Genomic DNA, 7,617 nt, shown 5'->3' with positions numbered 1-7,617 from the left:
ATGGCCTCCTTATCTCTTGCCCAAGACCTATCTTTCCAGAAGATGTATTCCAAAAGGGTACAGACCAGAAGATAGCTCTTTGCCCAGCTCCCATTCAAAGGTTCAAATTGAAGGCTCTCTCCTCATTAGGCACTGGAAACTATGAGCTGCAAGACAGAGACTAGGGTTTCTACTGCCTTCTAGAATTTATTGGGGTAACTAAAAAAATGGGGGTGTAACAATCTCTATAGCTCACTCTGAGGGCAACAAAGAGTTAATCAGGAACAAGTAGAATGTATTTCTGACCACTGCATCTCCTAGCCTCAGTTCCAGCAAAGAGAACAGTTAAACTGATCCCAGAGGGAAAGCAAGACTTGATGACTAGCACCTCTGAAGACATGCCTAAGGGCACTGATTTAATTTAAAACTGTTCCTTCCATTGGAGAAGTAAAAGCATCTATCCTTGGAAAACTAGAAATCATAGTGGTAAACACTTAGAGAAGCAATTGGATAGTAGTAGCAGCAAAGTAGCAGCTGTCAAAAATTAAGCAAGGATATCTGGGGGAGGGGAAAATCCCAAAGGAGCCTGCGAAGTTCACTCTTCTTGCTAGAGGTCTCAAAGGCTGTTTGCACACTGGAGTAACTGGGGAACCATTAATCCCTTGTTTACAAAGCAGAGTAAGTATGAAATCTCCCTGAAATGGGTAGAAGTCTTATTAGTGCAGAAGGTCGCATCTCAGTTCCTGACCTGTCACTGACTGAGGATTGACCTGTGCTGACCAAGGAGCCACTTCTAGGATTCTGAGCCTAAAAACTGCAAAAAAAAAAAAAAAAAGTCTATGCACTGTGACATGAAGCACATGGTAAGAGAAATAAGCTTTATGGAATCAGAGTGAACAACCCACTGAACAAACAAAATCAAGACAACATAACAAGCTCTAGGATCAAGGTCAGAAGCTACAGGTTCTGTAACACATTTTATGAAATATCTAATTTTATGAGCAAAGATGAGTCATGCAAAGAAACAGAAAAATGTAGCCATGCATACCAAGACAATCAGCAATAGATGATGCTTTTGAAGTGTTTGGTATGTTGGACTATGCAGACAAATACTAGTACAAATATGTGTAAAGAACTAAAGGAAGCCATGCCTATAATATTTAATGTAATAGAAGATTCACCAAATATAGAATGTTACTAAGCATTCAGAAATTATAAAAGAGAACCTAAAGGAAATTTTGGTTGAAATAAATACTAACTTTAATGAAAAACTTGTTACAAGGGACTCAATAGTAAATTAGTTTTGGAAGAAGAAAAATATCAGACAACTTGAATTAAAAAAATTTAGTGCAAAGAACAAAATGGAAAAAGCATGAGACAACTTCGCAAAAACATTAAGAGCAGCCGCATATGTATTAATGGGAATAACAGAAGAAAATAAAATAAAAATACTCAAAGAAATAAAGATTGAAACTCTCTATGATGAAAAAATAATTTACACACTGAGTTCAATGAGTTCCAAGTAAGATATATACTAAGAAATCCACACTAATCAAATAATGGTCAAAATGCTGACCAAGGATGAAGGAAGAGCTTAATAAGAGAAAAATCGGGGCCAGCCCTTAGCTCAGTTGGTGGCCTGCCCCTTAGCTCAGTTCTTTAAATGGCTGCTTCAACAAAGCAGTCAGACTCAGGTTGCTGTGGTTCGATCCCCACAGTTCCAGCCTGCCAAGCCTGCCCTGCAGGCATTCAGAGCAAAACAACAACAACAAAAAAATCATTCTGCCATTTTTGGGGCTGGGGAGTGGCTCAGTAGAATAAACACTTGCCTGGCAAGCTCAAGGGCCTGAGTTCAATCCCCGGTTCCAAGGGGGAAAAAAAAATTTTATTTGGGGCCGGGGAGATGGCTCAGTGGAATAAGTGCTTGCCTGGCAAGCACAATGACCTGAGTTCAATCCCACGGTTCTGAAAAAGAGAGAGAGAGAGAGAGAGAGAGAGAAAAGTGACTGAGTACACAAAATGGAACTAAAATAAAATAAAGTCAGCTTCTCCTGAGAAATAAGTGAGCTCTCTGCTCCTGTGTGCCTGCCTACAGCTGTTCTTCCCCTTCAGCCAACAGTGATCCAGACAAGAAGGTGAAGGTTGGAGTGGACAGATTTGGCCGTATTGGACACCCAGTCACTAGAGCTGCTCTCAACTCTGGCAAGGTGGATGTTGTAGCCATCAATGATTACTTCATTGACCTCAACTACATGGTCTACATGTTCCAGTACAATTCTACCCATGGCAAGTTCCATGGTTCTGTCAAGCTTGAGAACAGGAAGCTAGTCAGCAACAGAAAAGCCATCACCATCTTCCAAAAGCAAGATTGTACCAGCATCAAGTGGGGTGATGCTGGCGCTGAGTACATGATGGAGTCCATTGGTGTCTTCACCACCATGGAGAAGGCTGGGGATGGTGGTGAAGGATGGTGCCAAAAGGATCATCATCTCTGTCCCTTCTTCCAATGCCCCAATGTTTGTAATTGGTGTGAATCACAAGAAGTACAACAACTCCCTCAAGATTGTCAGCAATGCTTCCTGTTACCACCAACTGCTTAGCCCCACTGGCCAAGGTCATCCATGACAACGTCAGCATTGTGAAGGGACTCATGACCACAGTCCACATCATCACTGCCAACCACAGACTGTGGATAGCCCCTCTGGGAAGTTGTGGCGTGACAGCGGCAGGGCTACCCAGAACATCATCCCAGCATCCACTGGCACTGCCAAGGCCGTGGACAAGGTCATCCCTGATCTGAATGGGAAGCTCACAGGCATGGCCTTCTGTGTGCCCACTCCCAACATGTCAATGGTGGATCTGACCTGCTGCCTGGAGAAAGCAGCTAAATATGAAGACATCAAGAAGGTGGTGAAGGAGGCATCAGATGATCCCATCAAAGGCATCCTAGGCTACCCTGAGGACCAGATTGTGTCCTGCAACTTCAACAGTGACACCCACTCTTCCACCTTTGATGCTGGGGCTGGCATCACCCTGACTGACCACTTCGTCAGGCTCATTTCCTGGTATGACAATGAGTTCAGCTACAGCAACAAGGTGGTGGACCTCATGGTCCACATGGCCTCCAAGGAGTAAGTCCCACCACCACCACAGCCCAGTGAGACCAGAGGGATGGAAAAGCCACACTGTAGAAGTCACTGCCCTACTCAGCCCCAACACTGAGTATCTCCCCCTCACAGCTTTGATCCCAGGCCCCCTAGAAGGGGAGGGGCCTCAGGAACAGTGGCTCGCTGCCATTGCACACCCTCAATAAAGCCCATTGTACCAAAAAAAAAGAAAAAAGAAAGAAAGAAAAGAAACAACAAACAAAAAGAAAAATAATTGAGGCCACTCACTTACATGAATTATTCTAAATGCTGAAAGAAAGCAACTAAGAATCTCTAAATTATTTTTCTAATGTGAAAATGAAATACATTCTCAGACAACTGAAGACTGGAAGAATTTGTTGATAGCAAAGTCATTTTGCAAGAAACACTAAGACCATAATATAAAACAATATAAAATCAAATTGCTAGATTTATAAAATACAGTCGTGGACATTATTAAAATATTACAAAAGAGAGGAGAGACAAAGAACCTAAGGTGAGTTAACAGAGTACTACAGTAGCCCAAAACTATAGAAAGTGCTAGAGATCCAGAAGCTCAATAATTGCATGTCTTTGTATTCATTCCAGATTAATGAAAACACTTCAACATGAATGATGTTCATTACTGATTCATACTAACTGAAAATTGAAAACAAACTAATATCCATTATCTGGTGAATGGGTAAACAAAGTGTGATGTTTCTATGCAATATAATACCAACAAAATTAAATACAAAGTTTCAAATAATAAAAATGTTTTATATCTTGATTCCTGTAGTAGTTAGACATTCCATGCAAGAATGAAAAATATAGTTCTTACTATTAAAAATTCAAAGTGCAAATTACTAGAAGTTTCTAAGTTTAGAGGTTAATATTTTTCAGTAAGTCACCAAAAAAATCTTAGCACACTTTACCCTGTAGTGTGTTCTTAGGACATCATAGTTGACAAAATTTCCTCAATGTACACTGAAGGTAACGATTTTACAGAAAAATCTCAGTCAAACATACCAAATGTCCATCCCCGCATACATCTCCAGGGAGATCAAGATCAACTCCTATCCCATAAATCTGGTGTCCCTGCTATGTTTTGATTTTGCAATGTCTGATTTCCTGTAAATTTGTATGGCCACTAGAGAAGAAATTAAGTTAACCAGGGTGAGAACAGCCTTGCCATTGGTCAGCACTGTTACAACAGAAGCTGAGATATAGAGAAATTTACTTTAAGTGGATCATGAAGGTTAATAATGGGAGGCATTGAGACCAAATGACCTATTTCTAGAGATTCATGTGCATTTTCGTGGTTGAATATTTAGCAGTTTACACAATACAAGTTTGGCTTAGATTACAATGCATTAGATAATGGGCTCAATTTCTGATGTAATGTTCATGTTTCAGTAAGACAGTAGGTCTAATCATCAATAGTGAGAAATCTTCAATATATAGATTTACAAAAACAAAGTGAGTTGATTTGTTTTCTGATTTTATATACTATATTTTGTTGTATATGAAATTACTGAAGCACATTTACATATTAAAATAAGACCAGGGCCGGCAAGATTGCTCAGTGGTCTAAAGCACCTGCTTAGGCAAGCTTACGCAGGACAAGGGAACTGAGGTTCGATCCTTGGCACCACATGCCTCGCCAGCCCCACCCTCAGGGTAGGGCTGAGATGGCCAAAAAAATAAAAATAAAAATATTAAAAATAAAATAAGACTAAATTTATTCTGTTAATTAAATGATAGTATTGCAGAAGAATGAAATGCTATATATAAAAACTACAACTAAATATCTTTACCCATCCCTTATAATATAATTGAATTTACATACTTGCTTTTCCTTGTGCCAGTTGTAATAAGTAAAAATTATGAAAGGAATTTGAAGTATTTTGATGTCTTCAAGACTATCTTCAAGCCAAAACTAAGTCCTCATAATTAGAATTACCAAGATACATATCAAATATAACTTTAAGAAAACTAATTTTAGAATGTTGTTGGTTACCTACTGATCAAATGAGTCTTCAAATTAAAAGTTTTCCTGCTTTAGTGTAATACTAGCTACACTAGCTACTATTTAAAGTTCTCTTTTAAGCTAATGCTAAGGGCATTTGGAAACCCTTCATTTCATGCTCTTTGCTTGCCTTTCCACAGCTTATTGAGACCACCAAGAGTAGAAATGGTCAGAAGAGGTCTCCTTCACTCCAGATATTGACCACAGTGACCAAGACCAGCACTTCACTTGTTACCTTTGGACAAAGCCTACAGTCTGAGATCTTGAGCTATTTTTACAGTGCTGGAACCATGAATTTCTGGAGATCTATGTCCTATAGTGCCCTATTGACATTTCTTCATTTAAAGAGCTATGATAAGCAAAAATGCAAATAGGTAATCTACAAAAGAAGAAATAAAGTGTTAATGGATAAAAAAGTACTCAAACTCAAATAATGATAGGCCCTATTGTGAGTTTTTACCTTCCCAAGATTTCTGAGTGATAACTGCATTTGTAAGAAAATCACAACATGAGTAATGGTCAGCCTGGAGGCCCTGTGTTCAATTCTGGACTCAACACTTAAGAGCTATTATTTAAAAACTTGGTTATAAGTATTTAAATCTTGCTCTTTGGCTTACTCATCTTTTAAATAGGCCTAATATTTATGCTTACCTTATAATATTGTTATGAAAACTAGTTGTGAACACACTTGTAACAGTGTCTGAGGTATAATGAGAATCTCGTATATTTTAGCTGTTGGTATAATTACCAATTCCTGTAACTTGGTACAAGGTTTCTGAAAAGCAATTTTCTCCACTTGTACCAAGAACATAAAACAGTACTTAAATTTTTTAAGTCGAGAAATTCCCTTCTGGGAAAACTATTCAAACAAAGTAATAACTAATTCAAAGATTTATCTACAATGACTTTTTAAGCAAGTTCTGAGAAATTACAAGCAACATAAAGCTCTAACATACAATAATAAGGATCTATAAAAATGAAGTATAAAAAGTAAAGCCATGCTGTTACGTTGAGCTGTAGGGGACTCAGGTCAACAATTTCTGACATTGCCAGTGAAGTGGAAGACCCAATACTATTATGGAAAACTGGACTCTTTTAGAATATTTTGCTGAGTTAACACACCTATAATATTCAAATGACAGAACTAAACAAAAAAGGGGATACAGATGAATGTCCATTTTGTATCTGTGTATTCAAAGTGGTTAGGATAGATATACAGTTACATTCTCTTAATGAATAGAGGGATTTGTTCTAATAGTATTTGTAAATAGGATATCATGTCTGCATCTTGTACAGCAATTGACCACTAGGAAGAATGTATGCAATGTGTTAATTACTGAAACTGTCCTACCAATTTGGTTTGAAACTGTCTCATTGCTATTTGTCTCTCAATAAAATTATGGGGGGAAAAAAGGATCTAAATTACCTTCTTAATAATTTAAAAAGTAGATGAAACATACGAAAAATACCTTTCACATATTGGGCAAAGCAAGAATCAAAACTGATTCCTGAAAGAAAAGAAATAAGTTGGACAAACACTGTTAGAATTTTAGCTTGCTACATAATTCCCAGGTAATAGTGCACCACATGGGGGGTGGGGGACACACACAACAAAGAACATCACAGTTGTGCAGAGCTGAAAGAAAAACACTGGAGTGTAGCGAAGCCAAGATGACTGAGATTTGTGGCTCCAGAAATGAATCAGCACATGGAGAGTCCTAGAGGTCTGCGAAAGGGTCCTGCCCCTCCTTAGCTTAGCACTGACCTGGATATTTGTGCGAAGGAAAAAAAAAATTCACAGGACAGACAGAGGTAGGACAATTGCTAACGCTCACACAGGACTCAGGATTTTTCCAAATTCCATAAAATAGAATGGGAATACATCAAAAATGTGTGCCACACTGGGTAGAGTCATCAAAGATAATAATTGATGCTAGTTTATCATTAGATTGAAGATATGTTTGCAACTTTCCTAAATTCAAAGGCCTCAAATGCTATTAACTAAACTGTATATCATAAATCAATGTCATAGAACTGAATCTAATAACAAAATATCACAATATATAAAGTACTGGAGACACATAGGCAGAGCGCTGCAGTCAGAGTTCGATCCCTGGTGTGCCGTGCCAGACCTGTCCCCTGGGGCATGATGAGACAATGACTGAGACTGAGCATGGTGACATGTGCCTGTAATCCCAACTCTTGGAAGGCTGAAAATAGGAGAATCACTATGAGTCCGATCTACATAGTGAGACCCTGTAGGCCCGGTAGACCCTGTACTAAATACATAAAAAATAAAGTACTTGAAACACAAAGTATTAAAAACCCAATGTCTAATACAAAATAAAAATTATTAGGCATTTGAAAAACCAGGAAAATGTGATCTATAATTAAGATAGATATCAATTCATAAAAACAGACTTACAGGGCCAGCCAAATAGCTCAGCGCATTAAAGCACTTGCTTAGGCAGACACAGGGGCCAG

The 7,617-nt window shown here is 38.5% G+C and overlaps 1 pseudogene; it reads left to right on the top strand.

The window, feature by feature from the left end:
- The first annotated feature begins 2,216 nt into the window (after positions 1-2,216).
- LOC101587370 lies at positions 2,217-3,114 on the top strand (annotated as a pseudogene).
- The last annotated feature ends 4,503 nt before the right edge of the window (positions 3,115-7,617 follow it).

The sequence above is a fragment of the Octodon degus genome, unplaced genomic scaffold (genome assembly GCF_000260255.1).
Source record: "Octodon degus isolate 3935 unplaced genomic scaffold, OctDeg1.0 scaffold00013, whole genome shotgun sequence".
Taxonomy (NCBI): domain Eukaryota; kingdom Metazoa; phylum Chordata; class Mammalia; order Rodentia; family Octodontidae; genus Octodon; species Octodon degus.
Note: the sequence above shows the minus strand (reverse complement) of the source record. Positions and strands in the feature narration are given on the sequence as shown.